General features: G+C 38.7%; 1 protein-coding gene and 1 long non-coding RNA gene across 2 annotated transcripts in view; both read left to right on the plus strand.

Moving 5' to 3' along the window:
* Window positions 1-21,664, plus strand: part of LOC124164583 (plexin domain-containing protein 2) — a 279,661-nt gene that overhangs the window by 131,881 nt on the left and 126,116 nt on the right. The gene's annotated exons all lie outside the window — the stretch shown is intronic.
* LOC124164584 overlaps window positions 20,547-21,664 on the plus strand; it is a 55,161-nt gene continuing 54,043 nt past the window's right edge. The window contains exon 1 of the long non-coding RNA XR_006866072.1: window positions 20,547-20,615. This is a non-coding gene — a long non-coding RNA (uncharacterized LOC124164584). The remainder of the gene's footprint in view (window positions 20,616-21,664) is intronic.

Consider the following 21,664-nt stretch of genomic DNA (forward strand, 5'->3'; position numbering starts at 1 on the left):
TTAAAATGAAAGAGAGATCGCAATTTTTCCACAAATTTATTTAATAATGTACGACGCGTTTCGACCATCAACGGGTCATTTTCAAGTACAATTTCAAGTCATTTTTAAGTACAATGGCAGTGTACTTGAAAATGACCTGACGGTCGATATGTGAGTACGTTATGAAATAAGATTTTGAAAAAATTGTCATATCTCTTTCACTTTAAACCAGGATGTCATTACACTACATCTCTCCTGCCTCAGTTACCAGTTAAACAGGAATTGCCGCAGGTTAGGTGACTAATTTCAATTAAGTCTTCCAATTCTAATTTGGAAGGAAATTGTTCTTTGTTCTTACTGTCGTGAATCCAGCTCTTGAAATATTAAGTGGGACATAATTGTAACGAGTAATAAAGTCGAGGATCCACATGTCGGCCTCTGTATTTGTTATCATCCCTTGCGCATTTAAATAGGTTTACAGAAATCGCCACTTGCTTCGCCGACGGACAAAGTGATCCGAGTTTCAAAGGAATTCGGGGAAACAGTAGCGTAACTAGGAATATGCTTTTGGGAGGGATGGGGGATCTAAAAGGGCGACCCCCCCCCTGGCAACGGGTGTCCGGGAAAAGTTTTGAAAAATGGCATGCCTGGAAATACAGCTTACATCATTTTGATCTATGATCTACAACTTGTAGTTGAATGAAGTGAATGAAGACTTGAAGTAGATGCAATTATTATAGATCAAAGCTGGGCAATAGTTTTAAATAATTGTTTGATGTTTCTTTGAGGCTTTGAAGGGGATCTATAGTGCGCCATAGTTACGCCACCGCAGGGAAATAAGTTATAATTAGGGCTTCTAACTAAATTGTATACATAATGATTTGATCTATCGAATTCATAACTTTTCAATGCTATTTCTCGCATTTGCACAGACCATACTGCAAAATATAGGAAAAACTTGGATCGCATGGCCTTCATCTCAGCGCTAAGGACATTTTTGAAAATCGATTAAAATGCGACCGAAGTGGCAACAGAAATGAGCCTTCTGTGGGATGGAATTGGGCCTCATCTATGCAGTCCCCTTGATTATTACAATAATACGGCTATCATCCTACGCAAGTCCTTATTAAGTGTACGAATTATTTTTGTTGGGGTTAAACGGGCCGGAGTGTCCCATTCGATTCTTTTTATCTTCGGCAAACCACCCGGCTTCTTTTCCCAATCCAAATAGAGCCTCTCTTCAAATAAAGGGAGAGCGGAAACGCGGGGGGACCGAACGGAAATTTTCTATCACCCCTCCCCGTCTTCGCTTCTCGTCTCCTTGGAGAGGGAGGGCGCCTTTCATTCCAGAGACCCCTCGTCTCATTCTCCACCGTCCCTTGATTGGATTCCGTCGATCGTCTAGTCCAAGGAAATTTAATTTAAGGGCCTCGCCGCCGTAGTCCTCCTTTATCTCGGAGGATGTTTTTATCAATTCCTGCGAGCAATTTTCCAGGAAATTGAGAGGATGCATCTCTTTCGCGTTATTGGTCGTACTTTTTTTATAATGACGTATCACTAGTTTGGCCAATAAAATTTCAGCTCAGATTTTCAATTATTTCCTATAGTTATTACTGTTAGTACATTTGCATTTATTGTCAATGCTGAAAAAAATATTTGGGACCTGAAACCAAGACAATTGTGAGGGCTGGGTTCTATTTTTGTAGAAGATAAAACAACGATTTGATTAATTTAATTGTAAAAGGTTGGCCCGATTAATTGCGGCGTGGTAGTTTTTGTTTGGGCCAATTTTTATGAAATAATTTTTCAATTTCGATTGAATTTTCTCTTATATATCAGTACAAATACGCTATTTCTCTCATTCATGGACCATACTCTTATATTTATATCCTTTTTTTTGAGATAAATGGAATTTTTATACGCTCTGGTTATTTAAAGATTAATAGCGGGATTTTAACGCTTTATCGTATTTATTGCACTTAACTAATTACAGCTATAGATTATGCATTAAATGAAAAAGAACTCAAACAGCTTTGTTCGTCGGCAACAATGGGTATATACACGTAATGTTTCCGCCACCTTCCGTAAGAAAGCGCTGGCAACAATTACTCGAGAGAGAGAGAGAGACAGAGAGAGAACAATCAAGTTTGGGAAAAACCTCGCATATGGTCTTGACGTGTGCCGTGTGACGAATAAAGCTCACATTCAAATCTTGTAAGCTTTTATGTAAAACTATTTGAGTTAATCTTTCATTTGATTTGTGATTTATATCTGTAAGTTTTTCGGCAATAAATAATAGAAAATGTTAAACCCTCGCTACTGATTTTAAAATACCCGGTATTTTACTTTTATCCTGAATGTGTTGCCATTTCTTCCGTTGTAAATTTGATTTCTTTGCTTTTATAGAGTCCCTCTTTTACTTGGCGTATGATTTATAGCTGTGAAAAAATAAATTTAGTGTTGTGAACGTTAGAAAGCGTTAAAGTAATCGATATTCATTTGGAAACACCCAGTATTTTTTTCGCTAATTCCGATCTTTGATGTATATTTTAAGTAAATATTTCAAATTATTTACAAATTCGTGTGATAGTTGAATTATTTGGATACTCTGAGTTTTTCAACTTTTTTTTTATGGAGTTAAGTTTTTCAATGAGGAGCAAACGTTTCATATCCGGGAAAAGGTATTTCCGGGTAAGCCGTGAGAAACAGTTTACGTTTCGTTTTTGTCAAGGGGTGGATTTCGAATTGATACTGGGGGAAAGATCTATAAGATGCAGAGGATCGTGAAATCAAACTCTGGAAATTACTTTGGAAAGTCTTTCACCGAGTCATCGGTGGAGCGGAAGTGGCAGAACGTTCCGAAAACGAATCTTTGATAGTGCGAGTGAAGACGAACTTCAGCCGAAGGAAATTGACTTTCGCAAAGTTGATGGGAAGTAATTGGAGGAAAGAGGATGAGCCTCTTAAGTGTAGAATCTTGGGGATCGATTTAATATCTTGGGACATGCAGCGACTCAAATTTATGTTATTTTCGTTCGCAAAAATTCTAGTGCCAGCTGCTGTTGCACCTGGATCTTGTAATTTTTCCTCTATTCCGGCCACCAAGAAATTCCAATCGGGAACAGTTGGCAATGTTCATGTTACGGTGGTAATTAGTGTATTCACTGATATGTGATGCACATATCCATTGTGTATTCAGTATTTAAAATTCCCAACTTCGGCGTTCAATATCGCTCTTTTAACCCTCCGACTCCACCTGGGGTCTTTTTTGACCCCAGGGTTGATTAAATGCCTGCAATTTTTTACTCAATTCAGATAATCTTTCCATGTCACAGATATGCCTTCCCGCATGTTTTGTCTTTAAATTCATAATAATTTGAAATTAAAATTTTGAGTAATTAATGGATGGGAATTTTTTTTTATGGGTGGGGTCAAATTTGACCCCAGGTGGAGACTGTGTAGGTATTAAATTTTGAAACGTATATCTATGGAAATATAATTGATAAAACGTGTTGAAAGGTAGATAATCGTAATGTAGGTTTTCATGGTGGGATAAATATTCAGAAGCAAAGTTTCCGGGTTATACACTGCGTGTCTTTCTTCATATACAACAGTTTCGCCGGCATTGTAGCTAGCATCTTTAGGTCACTGAAGTGCAGAGTGGAGGTAGAGATCCTCTTTTGTATCGTTCGTTCATTCTGGGCTCATCTCATTGGTCAATACTTCCTCGTGTTTTCCATTTTTCCCTATATTTTTTCCGTATTATGTTGGAGCATTCTGTTCAACATCTAAATTTACATGATAAACTCCTAGCCACCTCTAAGGTTTTAGGCAGGGGGTGATTATGTTTTACTCAACTTGTACTATTTTCCATGAGTTAGGTAGTTGGTTCCCGTCATTCCTGCTGAAGATGTTTGTAGATTCCATTATCTTTTCTTCCGTTTAGAGTTATATTTTGAGTATAAAGTATCACAGATATTGTAACGTGGGCCCAGTGAAGATTGAGTGAAAATAGCCACCGTCTGCCTGAGTTCTCTCGGAGGGTATCATGTTGATGTATTATCCTCATATTATTCCATGTCAAAGACTTAGCATTTTCACTCATGAAATAATAACAGCATGTAACGCCTATGTCAAAAGCATTTAACGCCTATGTCTAAGGCACTATTTGGCCTCTGAGAGCATCGTAATCCTATGTCATCAGAGAGTGCATTGAGAGAAGGAAAATAAAATACTCTATGGGACAATTTGCCTCAACTGTGACGGTGGTTCATCACCTTTACTTTGTCGCAGGATTTCCCCTTCCTCCTCATTTTCAAACTAGCCACCGCTGTCTTTCACACAACTCTCATGTCAAGGAGGACAGGCCATATTTTCGTTTCAGCTCCATAGGTGCATAGTCCATATCGCAAGCGATTTTGTGGGATCAGTAAAAAATTGTACCTTCCAAACGTTGTAGTAAAGATGTATATATTTTCATTTTGATTGATATTTTGCCATTATATTTCATTGATATTTTTCAAGTGATATCCAAAACATTAATAAAAATATAAATATGTTACTTTCAGCTATCTAAATGGGTGGATTTGGATATCATAGAGCTAAATTCTTTCCTTGGTCTTCTGATTATGTCTGGTGTCCAGAGAGGACGAGGAAAGCCGCTGCCAGAGTTTTGGTCTGCATACTATGGCTTACTAATATTTAGAGCTACAAAGTCTCGTCACCGGTTTCAAGATATTCTTAGGTGTCACCGATTTGATAATGAGACTCGTGCGGCTAGGCAAGAGATATCAAAAAATAAAGTGGAGGCAATAAGATCTGTGTTTGAAATGTTTACGGAGGCCTGCATTTTATCATACAAACCATCCTCAAACATTACAGTTGATGAGTATTTGTGCCAATTTAGAGGTAGATTTAGATTCAAAGTGTGCATACCATCAAAGCCGGTGGAATATTGAATAAAAGTATGGGCAGCCGTTGACTTGAAGCTCAGTATATTGTAAATGCACAAATATACATTGAAAAAATTGAAGGATCCCGGTAAGTGAATCAAGGTAAACGCGCAGTTCTAGATTTGGTTTGCCATTTGCAAGGCAGTAGAAATAATATAACTACGGATAATTTCTTCACAAGCAATGAACTGGGTCAGGAACTCCTAAAAAGGAAATTAACACTTGTAGGTACACTAAGATCAAATCGCGAAGGAATTCCGAGGGTGATGTTACCTGCCATGCATTGGGAAGAGCATTCAAGTATTTTTTCTTATGCAAAGAATACGCTAATGGTTTCATATATCCCAAAGCCAAGAAAGGCAGTTTGTCTACTTTCAACTCAACGCCGGTCATTTGATATTAGTCGTGGTAAACATAAAAACGTAATTTTATTTTATTATCATACAAAATCCGGCGTCAACATTAGATCTAATCACTAGCCATTACTCAGTAAAGCATGGGACAAGAAGATGACCTCTTGCTCTATTTTTATATTATTGATATAATTGCTTTTGTTTTAATTCGAAAAGGTTCAACGGGGAAACAGGAAAGGGAGCAAGGAGAAAAGTTCTTATTGAATTGGCAAAGGAGCTAGTAAAACCAGAGATAAGAAGACGATTGAAAAATCCTCGGACACGAGTACAAGTAATTAGGGAAGCAGTTACCTCTGCAGGATTTGAACATTTATTCCACTGCAGCGTAGAAGGGATTTGCCACTACGTAGAAAAAAACGTGGACGCTATTCATTTTCTATGAGATAATCCGGTACGAAAATGAATCGGAGGTGTGAAAAATGTGGAGTCTTTGTTTGTAATGATCATGCAAATATCATAATATCCTGCAGAAAATGTGAAGGATTGTAAGATAGATTAGTTACTATTTCTGTTCGCGCAATCCGGCCCGAAGGTGGCACAGAAGAAATGCGCGCGGGGACGTGTGCCCCGGGTTATGATGAAATGAAAGGCGAGGACACCTTCAATCGAATTTGGTTTATTCGCGCGCAACTTGCGGGGAAGCGCACGCCGAAACTCCGCGTCCACACGCTCCCGGTTTTCAGTGAACACTGACAAACACCCACGCCGTCGGCGAGGGCATCGATGCTTGGGTAAAAGGGTTACTGACCCTAAGTAACGGCACTCCCTCACTCCAAAAGGGTGTGAGTCGAGTCCCCTTGGCGGAGACCAAGAGAAAGGGGTCCGAAAGGGACTTCGCCGGGCCTTGGGAAATCCCGAGGGTGACGACACTCGCCGCAGGGGAGGGGGGGAAATACCCAACAATTTCAATACATAATTTTATAAAAATATTTGTTTTTGTCTTGGACTGTAACGGAAAAATTATAGGAGAAATTTTCTGGATAAACAATAATTTGTTGAGCTTTCTAGGATAATTGTTATTGCAGTTAAAAATGTTAATATTACTTGATAAAGCAATTAAATTACTTATTTATGTCTTTGTTATGATTTAAAACTGTAAAATTCAAAATATCCTGAAAATTATCTGTTTATTTATAAATTTACGGCATGGGGTCAAAAAAGACCCCAGGTGGAGTTCACGTAAGTATTGAGCAGGTGGAGGCCGAGGGTTAAGGATTTAATATGCAATAAATTGATGAGTGCGAACTGATTTAGTGATGGAAAATTTGTGCATGTTAAACTACATTTTGAACTATGCCCTTGAAAATTACCAAGATATATTCCAAAGTGTAAGTTTCTTTCCCAAAATGAATTTTTATAGCCCTTTGTGAACTCTCACATATGCTGTAATGACCGCCAAACATTTACATTATATCGCCAGTTAACTATTGCGACAAACATTTAATAAATATCTGCCACCGATAAGCCAAACAGATACAAGAATTAAATTCCAATGAACCTCTCCTCATAGTAGGATGATACGTTTGTTGGATATTGACAATGGGTATCCATTTCAAATTAAATGCCTGAGTAATATTTCTGATATGAATATTATTATATTCCTAGCAGGCATATTTGTAATCTATTTTATTATAATGATATCATTTGCCTCGGTTTTGATGCGTTCGTTAGTAGCTCATTATGATCGACCGATTGGCGTTACAATGAAATATCCAGGCAGAGGATGTTAAATCGAATTTTTGCCATCAGAAGAGAAGGGGCATATCCATTGGTGGTTGGTATCCATTGGCGTGAGTTCGGAATTGACTAGTAAAATTAACAGGCAAACGAATACTAATTTTATTTGAGTCACGAAGGAGAATTTTTCGCAGCAGTAGGTCATGTTTTTCTATAGCATATTCACTGCATACTTTAACTGTTGTTTGATCCAAGGAACTCCTTTATAAGGAATTAACCCCTCCACTTCAATTTATGTTATGAATATCGTGCTCTTATGCAATTTTTTTCTGTGTTTTTTTAATGGAATGGTAGGCAATGAAATGATATTTTTTAGTTTTTAATCAACGTGGAACAGTGAAATATAATTTCGTATAGTAAAGTATCTGGTCAAATTAGTCGAGAACACAGAAGGATTTTAACAAAAGGAAGGAGGGTTAATTCTTGCGAAAGATCCACAGAGAAAAAAATCATTCGCCTTGACCGGGATTCGAACCCGGATCCCCCGATTTCCGGTCGAGTGCTTTAGCCAGTTAAGCGACCGAGGCGCCATCCACAGGGAAGAATGACGCCTCGGTAGCTTAACTGGCCAAAGCACTCGACCGGAAATCGGGGGATCCGGGTTCGAATCCTGTCCCGTCACGTGGAGTGGAATCGCATGGGCGCCAATCTGGCCTTTTTCAAATAAGGTTAAAATTGACCGTGGCCATTCGTCTAAACTGGGATTTCTAAAACCAATTAATTTTTATATTATGAGTACACTAATGGTGGGTAAGGAATCGCAATCGATGCATTTCGTTTTCCTTGATGAAGGAAACTACCCTATTCGCTCAACATCTGATTTACGCTGTCTGTACGCCTGTAGCGGTTTTTGACGAACCGCGCAGCCTTCCTTTTTATTTTGGTCGGTTCGCGGATTAAGTCTATCTGCAACGGATCCCATTCGCCCGCAGCATTATCAATCATAATAAGTCTGTTCTTAATGCCAGCCACAAAAATAGTTTTTCTTAATGCCAGCCACTTTTATATGTTGGTAATATTGGTGTATCAATCTTACATAACTTATAATTTTTATTTTAGGTGATCCCTCTCCGCAATAAATACATTTGGTTAAAATTCGATGTTGAATACCGAATGTATGTCTTCATTGTTTCACGTTCCTGATGCTCTATATTACTTGCGATACTGCGTTGTATTTTTGATTCTGTCTGGGAATTGTGTTGTATCCTGCACTGGTAGCATAATGAGAACGTTTGTTTCCCAGCTCTTCGATTTTCCCCTGTCGTCATGAATTATTCTGCGGAAAGGGACCGCACAATCTGAGGAAACCGCGTGGGAAAATTTCTCTTCTCTCCCATTGATGGAGGATCACATGCGTGTATACACATAATCACTTGTTGATGTCGATTTTACGATGAGAGCCACGCCTTTAATGTGTCTCGGCAGGAAGAAGGTATACATGCTCTATTTATACGCCAACTTGTTTGCTACGATTGTATTTTTTTGTGCGCGACTAATGACGCTTTATTTGTTCTAATCATGCTATTAACTGCTTTTTAAATAACGTGTTATAATATCCCGCGTGTGTCCCAGCTTGCTAAGTGGGACTAATTCTTTTACCGGTACATCTAAGAAATAAGAAGGAAAGCGCTGCGATTCTTCAAGCACTCACACGAACGAACATACAGCTTTTACACGAATCGGGTTGTGAGCCGCTGGAGATTCGGAGGCTACCCTCTAGGCGTAAATTACTTGAGAAATTTAGAAGAGATACCTATATCAACTCAGGATCAACTTAGTGGAAGTTCATTTTATCGTTAATGAAATGAAGCAATTTGTGGTATTCCACCACAAGAGATATCGCTCAGAGAGACTCGGAGAACGCGCTCATAGAACCATCCTTTTGTTTACAGGCACTACAGAAGAAAGGGATTTATATTTCCGAATGGAAGCATGTAGGAATTCGTTTTCCCTCCAGTGGTGAATAATTAAAATAAATTTATCTATTTATTTATTTTCATAAAATCCAAAAACAGTGCAAAAGACCTTTTACATTTGATTTTCATTTTTATTTTTAAGAAATATAACCACACACAGCATATACTAGCCATTTTATAGTGGTCAGGAAGCAATACTTAAATTAGAGGACGAAGACGCAATATAACATGTAGAAAACAATAATTACATTTACAAAAACAAAAGGACAACAAGAAACTGCAGTGACAGACTACCTCGGTGACAGATAGGATAGGGAAAGGCTTATGAAGGATTTCAATGGAAGTGCAAAGGGGTCGATGTGTGGAGGGAGTGAGTTCAACATTTCATTCAAGATTTGTAAACAAATGGTTAAATAATAAAGTGTAACTAGCAACAACAACAAGGAAAAAAACACGAATTCAATATGCTCAGATATCACGTAATACTTCACTTGTATGAATGCCTCATCCGCTCATTTGTAATTTAGGAAGGGCGAATGAAAGAAAAGAGGGAGTTTAAGAGGAAGTTTCCGGATGGCGATGAATGTTAGGTCGAAATTCAGGCAGTTACATCAATCTCAAGATTCACTTAATTTTTTGAGCAGTATCGTTCGGGGTATCGGTTATGGTTGTATCTACTTCCACTTAAGATCCTACAAGCTACCTCTTCGGCGATTGGAATGATCGGATTAAATAATTTTGCCCAGATTGCATTAAGCTGGATGCTGCATATTTTTTCCGCGGAGGCAGGTGCTTATGTGTGACAAGGTTTGGCTGTTATCTAGAATGCAACCAAAAAGTATAGAGGACTATTGCTACACTTCATAAATACATCATTATTCCGCTACCAAAGGAGTTACTTTTGATGATCATTAAAGCTAAAGATAATAGAAATTTTGCAATCTTATTATTCTGGTATCCCGCTTCTGACCAATTCTTACCTTTCATTCAACTGGGGTATTTCTATGAGGGGAAATCTTCCTTAGCATCCAAGGCTAAGAATATAGGCCGTCGTAACCAAACACGTCTTGATTTTCGAATGCCTTCATTGAAAAAAATACCTAATGCCGAATATTTATGGGGAAACAATTTTTATGGCGTCATTAATTTGTTTGCACTGCCCTTTCAGTTTTTTTATTCGTACTGCTGTTAAAATCCTTCAATTCACCGGGCCATCGCCAGAGAAATGGCGATTTCTCAGACGCGGAACCAGTCGAGACGAGTTTGTTTTGATATCTTCCGAGTTTTTTTTTCGCTTCCTTGATATGTTTCATTGTGACTGGAAGGATATCATGAAGTGGAGCTGCCAGATCTCGCGTCTGGTTTTGACAGTAGTGGCCGTATCAGAGTTTTAGTGCTTTTTTGAAAGGAACTCTGGCAAAGTAAATTCATTTCGTTCTTCTATAGCCTTCTAGCTGTCTTTGTAGTGTCAGATTTTAGGCCGTGAGGGTGATGTAACATTTGATGTTTAGGTGTTGATGTTGTGAGGGAGTTGTTGATGGGAGGAGATGAGGGTTGTTGAATTGGGAGAGAAAAAGGAAAACTTTTTCAAAGTAGTGAGGTAAAAAGAAACTGTATCTTAAAGAAAAAAAATAGGACTTGGAACAAAACAAACCTACGGCGTTACAGTCAGGGCTGGGCAAAATAAAGGCCGAGAGATATTTGAAATATAAAATACTAATCCATATGTATTTTAAATTTGATACAAAGTAACATTGACTTGGGTATTTGAAAAAAAAACTAGAAAATAGTATTTTAGATACCTTTTAAAATACAAAATGCATTTGTATGGAAACTAAGGGATCTTAAAAAAATACAACCTGCCTTGGCACATTCAGGATTGTAACAAACACTAATAAAACGATTCTAACAAAAACGAAGTAATCTCTGAAGCATAATGTTACAGAAGTGTTGTAAAAGCAACTTCAAAGGTATTTCACAAACGTATTTTTTATTTTTGAATGGGAAAATACCAATAATATATATTTGAAGTAAAATATACAAGATGCATTCAGGTCGTGTATTTGAAATATCAAATACAAATCGCAAGTGTATTTCATGCATGTATTTTTAAATAATTGTATTTAAAAATAGAGAGGGTCTAGGGGAGGTCCTGGCAAGTATCACGTATTTTTTTCCGCAAGAAACAGTTTCAAACTTAATAAACAATTTCAAAAACAGAAACAATTTCAATCTTAATAATCTTAATGACTAGTCTTAACTAACCCAAAATTTAAATAATTTAACAAATATTTTTTTTTATAAAATCAACGCAATGAAATTTGCAGCTAAAATATCGCTCGCTTGCCGATCACAATCCATGCACTCTGGTAATGGTATTTCATGCATGATTCCAAGTACTTCCGTGGATTTGAAAAGGAGTGGTACGAGGTGTGGTAATCCCAAGCAAAGAACCCCCAAATGTGCCTTAATCCCATCCCATATTCCCTTTCCTACCTAACCCCTGCTATGCCTTGACTGAAAACTTCACTTCAAAATGCAAGTATATTATATGAACCAATCCCGTTCCTGCAACGCTGAGAAGACAGCTCACTGGCCGGGATCAGGTGCACAGCTAGGAATTAGGGCTGGGGGAAAGGGGGTTTAGGTGCAACTAATACCGGGGTGTGTGGAGGTAGGGAACACACTTCAGGAATTGCGGAATTTTAAATATAAATGGTTCAAAATGGTGAGTTTTATGACTTTCTGTGGGATAATTTATTCATCCTTACACTATTCTATTAGTAGTATCAATCCTATTAAGGAAAATGGATTAACCTTAAAAATTTATCTGAGCTCTGGGGGGGGGGGGGTTTGATCCCCCAAACCTCCCCCGCACCCCTCGCTACGCCTGTGGCTGGGAGCTCGGACGAAGACCATAAGAACGACTCCGCTTGGTTTGGAGGTGTGGTAAGGAAGGCAGGGAGGCGAAGTCGAGTTGAAAGGGGATTGGGAAAGAGAGGGGGGATTCAGATTTCTGGTGGGGAGTGGAGTGATTGGGGAATTGTGTCGGTAGGAGTTGGTTATATAGGGGGTGGGGGTTGAGAGGCAGAGGGGAGGGAGGAGAAAGGGTTGAAAATCTCGTTCTGCGCGTCCTTGGCGTCCTTGTGAAAATTATCCGTTTGTTCGTCAGTCGGGAGGAGGCTGGGCGGCCATTCTCCCCTCTGCCGGTGGGTTGGGGAAGCGTGGAGAGCCTGTTCCATGAAGAAGACGGCCGAGTGGTCCATCTCGTTCTTTGACGGATCAGATCACTCCCGTGCGCGCCAGGGTCGCGCGCTTTAATGCGCAGTAGTTTAAAGGAGAAGGTATCATAATCATGGCAAACGTTCTCATGGTCCACAAACATTTTTATTTACCGACCTAGGTAGAGAAAAACTGTGCAGTGGCGTAGCCAGGAATTTCGTTCGGGGGGGGGGGGGGGGAGTCCAAAACCAGGGGGGGAAATTTTTGAAAAACCGGGCATTAAGTAATGGGTTTTAAAGTATTTTATCACTTTTAATAATCGAAAAAACTTAATTTGTTAAATAAACATTTTGCAAATGCCGGATTTTTCAATATTTTGTTTTCTTTTATGAAGGACAATAATTGTGTTTTTATATTTCGGGGGGGGGGGGGTCCGATCCCCCCGGAACCAGAGTTCTCTTGAAATCGTCTTAAAAACTGATGAAAAGTTAAAAAAAAAAAACTTTGATTCCATATGAATTGGTTACTGCAAGAACTTTTCAACGTGTCTCATGTTAGCCTAGGTCTACATCTACATCTACATAATACCCCGCAAGCCGCCTAAAAGGCGTGTGGCAGGGGGTGTTAGGACACCAGCCGTTTACAGCTATTAAAAAAAAAAAAAGTGCTCTAACGAGGTTGGGACAAGCGTTTATTAAAGTCCTTTATTGTTCGGGGGAAAAACGAATTCTTATATCTATCCGTTCGGCTAAAAATCTCTCTTAATTTATCGCTTCTGTCGGACCTGGAAATATAGTGAGTGAGATTATGTTCTCTGTGTCGCTCTTAAATATATCCATTCTTAATTGTTCAAGCAATCTAAGCCTAGCGCGCAGCCTCCGAGTCTCCAACGGCTCCCAGCCTAATTCGCTTAACATCTGGGTAACACTGTCTGTACGCCCGTAGCGGTTTTTGACGAAACGCGCAGCCTTCCTTTGTATCTTATTCAGCTCGCGGATTAAGTCTTTCTGCACTGGATCCCATACACTCGCTGCATATTCAAGGTGCGGTCGGACGAGAGCGAAATAGCACCTTTCTTTTACTTTCTCATCCGAAAATCTTCCCACAATACGCTTGACGAATCCTAATTTCTTCAGGGCTATACCGCAAATATTCTTTATATGAGTTCCCCACGTGAGGTTCGAGGTTATCGTAACTCCCAGGTACTTCACTTCGTCTGTTGCCTTTATGTTAATGCCATCCACTGCATAAGCATTGTTAGTGTTGGACGAATTCCGCAATAGAGGTCGTACAGTAATAAATTTACGTGGAATTATGAAGTTTTTTTTACATTTTATTATGTCTAGTCGATTCTATGAAGTCACGCCTGAGACAGCGAATTATACTTAGCAACTGAGTTAGAGCGCTCGCATAGATTGGAAGTTGATTTTATTTGTTTTGCATGTTGGTGATGAGCACTCCTGCCAAATACCTCTGTAGGTGGCAGGCAGGGTAATATGTGGATGTGAGTTAGATACAGTAGTGTTACATAGCTTTTTGAAACTTTGGTTGATTATTAAAGAAACTCTATGGAGCATACTAAAGTTTGCCTGTGATTATGTTACCTGTTGCACGGATCTACTAAACATTGTCTTCTACTCCTACCATTTTTTGTGGCCGTCTATGTGTGAAGAAAAATCAGTCGATTATATTTTGAAATGAAACAATAGGGGGTTATATTTGATAATGGCATGCACTTCCTTTAATGCACAAACCTCTTTGACGAGCGCTGTGAGGTGGATAAAGACACGGACCTTTTGGAAAAAATATATTTCCTGCAGGGGGAATAAAAGATGGAACGACCTAACTGAAAATATTTTTAAAATCTTCCCCGCAAATACTTAAATTTTTAATGGTTATTGTTTCTCGATTCTTGGTTGATGTCATTGTTACTTATTGGGAAGAGTTGGAAATTGGGTTCATCGATTCAGACTTCATGTGTTAGTAGTATGGTATTCCAATTAATGTATAATTTGTATTCTATTGGTGTATTTTCTGTCCCCTTACTTTTCTCTTAGGTAGGGAGGTTTTTATTTTAAATCTCATACCACCATCAGGCAATAGCCTGCTTGTATCAATGTATAGTAATTGATAATAATCCCTCTATATTTCATGGAATTATCATTTAGCGTTCTATCAGGGATGGCAATCGAAACTAAACGAAAGTCAAAACCAGTAAAATTTCAGTAGTTTTGTTCCCGGGAGCGAAACGTAGAAACGAAATGGATTTAAACCCGGGGAGCTAAACTCAGGGTCGTAACTAAATCGTTAAACATAACTTAAATATGAGCAGCGGAGTTTCGATTAATTAATTTCGTCCCCGGGAGTAAAGTTGCGTCCCGGGTTGAAACTAAACTCCTTGGTGATTTTAATTTCGTGCGGGAACGAAACTAAACCTAGGCCTAAAAATTTCGTTTCCCTCGGGGTCGAGACGAAACATATTCGTTACGTTTCACTCGCCATCCCTGGTTCTATCGCTTGGCGGCCTCAATTGTCCCAATGAACTTTCGTACAAAGACGAAAAAAGGGGGTAAGGATTGGAGAAAAATTTCCAGGCTCCAGTTATGCTTCTCCATCCCTTCATAATCGTTGACTGGACGCTGGCGAGACCGCTCAATGCGTATGACCTCCAAATCCCCTACAGCCTTTTGTTCCTCGCTCAACGTACCTCTCCCATCCCCTCCACGACACGAGGGTAAGTCGGCCTTTGTCAAATCCATCGCCCTTGATGCGAATGCAGCGTGGAAAGTGAGGGTGTGATGATGGAATTGACTCACGACGTCACCGACGTCTCTCGTAGGAAAACATGCTGATGGTGTTCGTGGATGAACTTGATGGAGAAGCATTACCTGTACCCATCCGTTGATCTTTGCTTGTCATCTCGTTAGCAATCGTAAATAGACAATTGAATTCGTGGTAAACAGATTTCAATCATGAATCCGAATGCATTGTGTTGCTGATGGCGCTTGGACGGTATGCTTTAGAACGTATATCATGGACGGGAGGAACTGAATAGTAAATTATGTCCATGTATCGATTGAAGTAAAGTAGATGGCGTTCAAAGAAGCAGGAGTGATCCGCCCTCTTAAGGATTACTTGTAACAATTTTTGTTGGCGACGTGAGAAAACAATAGGAGTTACGTAATGGTGAAAATTGGTGTATGGTCGTACGCGTCGTCGCTTCTGATTTTTATTTGAGGGCTTCTCCATGGCAATTTTTGTTCGTTATTTATGTAATAATTATATTTCTTAAGTTAAGGTGTACGTTTAATACTAATACTTCAAAATCGATCATTTACAATCATGCCGTGCGAATGATTTGTGACAGGGTTGTTGTAGCATTGTGTTTTACTATTTTGAATTTACTTTTTTTATTCTTAACACATAGCTTTTGGGTATAGAATAGGCTTTTTTGCCTTATTGCTCCAAAAAATGAGTTTAAATACATATATATTTTGCAAAGTTCCGTGTCATTTTCCTAGCGAAAAGTTTTTGTAAAGGTAAGTAAACAATTTCTACGTTTTTTTATATTATTACATTGATAAACAGAAACACATTTTATGCCAAAACAAAATTAATACCTTAGAACATATGAACCGCTAACTGCAGGAAGGCATCTTACCCAATATGGCTAACTTTACGGGAGAGAAAAAAACTTACTATATCCACATACACCACGCACATATTTAAAAAAAAATATTTTTGTTTTATATGAATGGACATTCAGAACTTGTATTTACACCCTTGCATTTAGCAACAACTTACAGAAAAAAGAAAAATCTTTCATTTTACACATGATACCTTTCTGCAGTTTGCGATTAACACTAACACTAACTGTGCGACACATAACACTAACTGTGCCTGCTGTCTATAGTTAATGCGCACTGATTTGTGTGAATAAACAAATCTAAGTTAACATTTGTTTCATGGTGTTTTTCACGTAGGATAAGTCATCATGCTGACCAATGGTACTTCGCATCGCGTGTCGAGAGACCGAACATGGAATTTCCGTTATAATTCCGAGTTCATCTCTCAATTTGGGAGCCAATCTACCAGTCGTCAAGTCATTCCAAATTAAAAAAAAAAAAAAAAATATTGACCCCATACATTATATTTGAGTTCGTCTTGCGGTTATCGGCGTGTGAATGCAAATGACCGTCAATCACCTGTTCGCCAGTGGGAAAAAATGATGGGATGGTGGTTTCTTTTTGCGAGGGCAGTCAGCGACGCGTCGAGTGTCACTCTGAAAGGTGACGGGAGATATTTTTGAAGTCATTGCACTCGTCGGAATGATTTTCGTGTCGTGTTCGAGGGTGCATTGCGTCGCCTGCATTCACCACACACTCCCCCGACCGCAGAATAAATTGAAAAAATCGATCTTCGAATTCAGCGCATGCGATCGAGATTGAAGTAGCGCATTATTACATGATAGGGGACTGCACAGAGGAGGCCCAATTCCATCCCATAAAAGGATAATTTCTGTTGCCCCTTCATTTAATCAATTTTAATCGATGCTTGACAAATTTGAGTGTGAACTTTGGAATAAAAAAATAAAATAACCAAAGATTCAATATTCCCAGGTTAATTATTCGGCAAAAGATGATATGAGAATTAAGTGGAGAGCTACGTCGAACTAATCTTAGGATTGTTGACCAGTGGATATGATAAGCAACTTCTCAATTTTAATGCGGGTCGGCAAAGAAAAATAAACGGAAAACATGAGTAAATAAAATTGAAATTATATTAGGGCTAATAATTAAAAGTATCATAGACATTACAAACATAATAACTAATAAAATGAAACGTACAATAAATACACCTCCTTCCATATAATCATTTGTATAAAAAATGGCCACAGAAGAAATAAATAATACAAGCCAAATCATACCATAAAACAAAGCCATATCAACAAATAGAGAGTGACTTTGTCATACATCAACTTTCTCACTGAAAAAAGGTTAAATTTTAAAGGTTTGGCCATCTCTTTCCCACTTCGCGGCGTCCCGAATAGCCTTAATTGTGGGGGGTCATTCGAATAACCACCATTGTAGTAGCCACTTCTCACGGCCGACAGGTGGCGTCTTCACTCTAAACCCGCGATGGTTATTTGTTCAGGGAAAACGCCGTGGATGAGGCGAGGAGAGATCCCAGCCCGTGATTATTCCGCTGCGATCCTCACGCGATGTTGGGAACCGCGCCGCCAATAAACGCTTATTCTCGGGACAGATCAGAGATTACGGCTACACTCGAGAGCAAAAGCAAGGAGGTACACATCTTCTATATTATTTGTACTGTATAGATACCTTTTTCTCAACATATACGCAACTAAAATCTACAAATGAGGTACCAAAATGCACAGAATTTATCAGAGAACATGCGACGGCATATCTTACTCCCTAAATATTGCTATTGTTTCCTAGAATTGGTTTTTAAATGATAAAAAAACTGTAAATATTCCTGACGTTAACGGCTCACAAACAAACGGATACATTTCTTCATTTGCAAAAATATCTCGCATTTTTTAAATATCTTTTATCAAGATGCGGCTGATTCCACGTTCAAGTCTCCTGTTGATATGTAAGTATGAGTCATCATGTGCGTTTAACAGAGGATAGTGTAATTACTTCCATTGTTGTGTTTAAAGAGGTCCTCTGACCTCAGTTTGTACATGAACATTCCAATTAAATTTTTACGTAAGACCATGCCTTTTAGTCTACATTTTAAAATTAGAAACGCGCCTATCCCTCTGTGGACCTGCGTTGAAAAGAGCGGGGGAAGCCCGCTGGGAAAGGGCGCAGTACGCTCGTTTTGATCTATTCCTGTAGGAAATCTATCGAGCAAACTCTAGGGTGTGTGGCAGGGGGTATTTACAAAAATGTACCCGGCCTCATGTAGGTGTTAACAACAATTGAACGTAAAATTATAGGGCAGAGCACCTAGTCTTACCAAGTATGCACAGTTTATTCCGCTTACTATGACAGCTCTTTGGCCCAATTAGACATGCATCGTAAACTTAGGGGATGCAAACTCAGGGCAGAGAAAAGCTAAGTACACATCGACCAATTACATCTGCATATTACTTAGCAAGCCGCCTCAGTAGGCGTAAGGCAAGAAAGTTTGTACAAGAGCCGTTTAAGCTTAAACAGGACATGTTCTAATTAAATTACACAATGCATAATATAAGTCCTTTATTGTACGGGGAGAAACGAATTCCCATGACTATCCATTCGGAAAAATATATCTCTTAATTCATCGCTTCTGTCGGATGTAGTTGGGTTCAAGATGATGTTATCCGTTCTATTCTTAAGTGCTCAAGTATTTAGTACTACTAGGTACATTATTCAGTAATAATAAGTATAAAAAATAACTAAATGGACAAAATGTCAAGTGAATGATTACTTTTTATATCGCGGTCAATTCTGAAGTTTTTTTTATCGTTCTCGAAGGAGGTGAGTTTTTTAACCTCTCAATTCTGGAATCTAGTTCCTTGATTTCGCGTTCATCCTCCAATTCACTGAAGTACTTAAGATCTGTAAACATATCCTTGTCTTCTGCTAATATTTCACCGGAAAACTTACTCAACAAATAAATTATGAGATTTGAAATACGTTCTGTATGAATTGTCCATCCTATTTTTTGTAGTAGATTCTGATTCTTATTGAAATATCGCATGTCTAGTACTAACGACGAATTTAAAAAATCATCTCTTGTCCTTCCTTGTAATAAAATGAGAAAAAATGCCTTTTTGAATAATTGCAACAACAAAAGAGTAGGTACAGTATACAACCAAAGTCATGAAAACGAAACAAAACTTTTCATTTCCTAGTAGTCATAAAGATATGTAAAGTATATTTTTACTGCTAGCAGATACAACAGCAATGCTGCTTCATTGAAGAATGCATGTAACATAAGCATCATCAATTGATATATCAGGGAATAAAGAAATAATGCAGGTCGTACACCATATAACTAGAAGCTCATAATTAGTGAAAGAATATTTACGGAAAGGAACAGTGAAATTTATTTGCATAAACGCAATGGGTAGTTAATACACAAATCTCAGCAATTCGAAATTATGGTAAGAATACTTAAGTAATATAATTTAATATTATGCTAAGAATGCTAAAATAAACTTTCAACTTTATACAAAAATCAAAATACTGTTCAATTAATATGCAAGTAATATAAATATATAGAAGGATGAATACATCAACTGATATTAAAAAGGTAAGCAGGTCCGAACTTAAGTCTCACTTAAACTTAGGTCCGAAGGTAATCACAGTGCGCATTCCTTGAGTGGAACTTCTTGTGACACATGTAATAGTTTTCCCATGAACCTCGTAGTTGCCTCCGTAGTTGCCTCCCAGATATTAGTGAGGGCATAATTCCATCCCCCGCCGTGAGGTTGGAACCCGAACCCCCGGGGTGGAACTTCAGCTTTTCCCAAATTAATGGCCACCATTTCATCTTGAGAAGTCTTTCGTCCATGCGGCTGGCATTGTTTAGTGCGGGAACTTCTAGATGGCAGCAGTAGTTATGTATTACCGTCGCTAATTGCCGATCCTCTTCTCGCCGGCCGTAAAATATCCTCTGGCTTCCCATTCCTCACTCTCTTCCTTAACTTCCCTCTCACCCACTCAGGGCTTTTTCCAGGTTTGATTTTCTTTGAATATAATGAAAATAGAATGGTAATTAAGCTCGCGGATTACATCCTGATTGCAGAGAAGCGGTTTTCTGGTTGTTAACTTTCTGAATTAATAACTCCAGTCGAAGTTCATGCAACTGATTCGTGTAAGCAAAGGAAATTCCTGTAACGTTATTAATCCGCACTGTTTACGCCTTGCTGTCAATAATGTTTACGAAGAAAATTGGATTTAAGAAGACGCAACACTTCCTCTCAAACGGTCCGCTTTTGTTTACTTTTGCGACTGATTAATGGATTAGAATCAACCCACGTTATCGCCTTGAAATTTTCCATGTAGAAGTAGACCGATATCAACATTTGCTTACATCTCAAATGTTAAGAAAAAAATCAAATCCTTGAAAATATGGTGGTAAAATTTTTTTTCTGGTGTAGTAAATGTGAAGCCATTGCATGCCGATTGTAATACGATAGCATTTCTTTAGGCCCTGAAGTTGCAGTAGCGTAGGCATTTATTTCTGCGAATTGCCCATAAGTTTATAATATCCGAAAATGGTCCATGAAGGTGAATTTTGACCGAATTTTTTGCTCGTATTTTCTTCTAATATATTTCTATTTTCCTTGCAGGTAAGGCGTGGCGAATGGGGTTTATCTCGAGTTTACTTTATCTGAGAGAGTTATGAAACTCTGAACTATAATAGACTAAGGATGATCTGTAAGTAAATGTGTTCCAGAAGAATATTCGGTTTAAACTGTGAAAATTAAATTTTATCCCTCAATATCAAGTAAATATTTTTCAATTTTTGTCCAATTCACCTCTTTGCCAAAGGAAGTGTTTATTTAAAGCTTTTATGAAAGGAGGTTATTGCGAATACATCATGGATCTTTTTACTGATGAGTATGTTTAAAGATAGAAAGAAGTACATATTACGATAACATATTACGACGCGAACAGATTGCTGGATTTTTGTGCTAATATTAATTATTTAAATCGTCAGTTTGGGAATGTGTAATATTCCGAGCCCTCCGCGTGAAGGGAGTTGAAATTTACGTGGAAAATTTCCCTGGACCGGGAATCGAACCTTTGGCTTTCCGGGTCACTGAGGTCACTACGCAATCTAGGATCCTGAATTCTAATGGTAATTGTACTTAGTCTCATGGCACGAGATGTTAGGCCCTCGCGCATATCTTATAGGCTTAGAAAAACCTCGTACCATGAGCAACGGTAAAATTCCCATAGGTAGAGGCCGTTTTACACGGGGCACGGAATTGCGCAGGTTAGAGCTGCATTAATTTCTAAAATGGCGTGGAATTGCGCGAATGCATGAACGAAATTAGAACAGGGGCTATTTTGCCGTCTCGCATCCACGCATTCTCGCATGTGTTCTAGCAATTCACCGCTTAACACGACACAATTTTGATTGCGCCTTCGCGTGTACGTCAGATTGCGCAATTCCGTGTACCGTGTAAAACGGCCTTAAGGAAGTGGTCTGCGCATTGGCCCGGGAATCCGAAGGTGCGTGGTTCGATTCCCGGTCCAGGGAAAATTTTTCTCGGGTCAAATCAAGTAACTATCAAACCAGTGGTGTGTGTTATTTTTGTGAAAAATTTCTATTGCAAATCTGAAAAAAAAATGCTTTTTGGTGGTGCATCTCTCCGAGTGCAGGAGAACCGTTCGTCGAACATGTGCCAACTTTGCGATTGTGTCTGCGTACGCTGAATGCTCCAATCGGCCTTCAAGTGGAATCGCTTTTTTATTCCACG

This window comes from Ischnura elegans, chromosome 8, assembly GCF_921293095.1.
Source record: "Ischnura elegans chromosome 8, ioIscEleg1.1, whole genome shotgun sequence".
NCBI classification, from domain to species: Eukaryota; Metazoa; Arthropoda; class Insecta; order Odonata; family Coenagrionidae; genus Ischnura; species Ischnura elegans.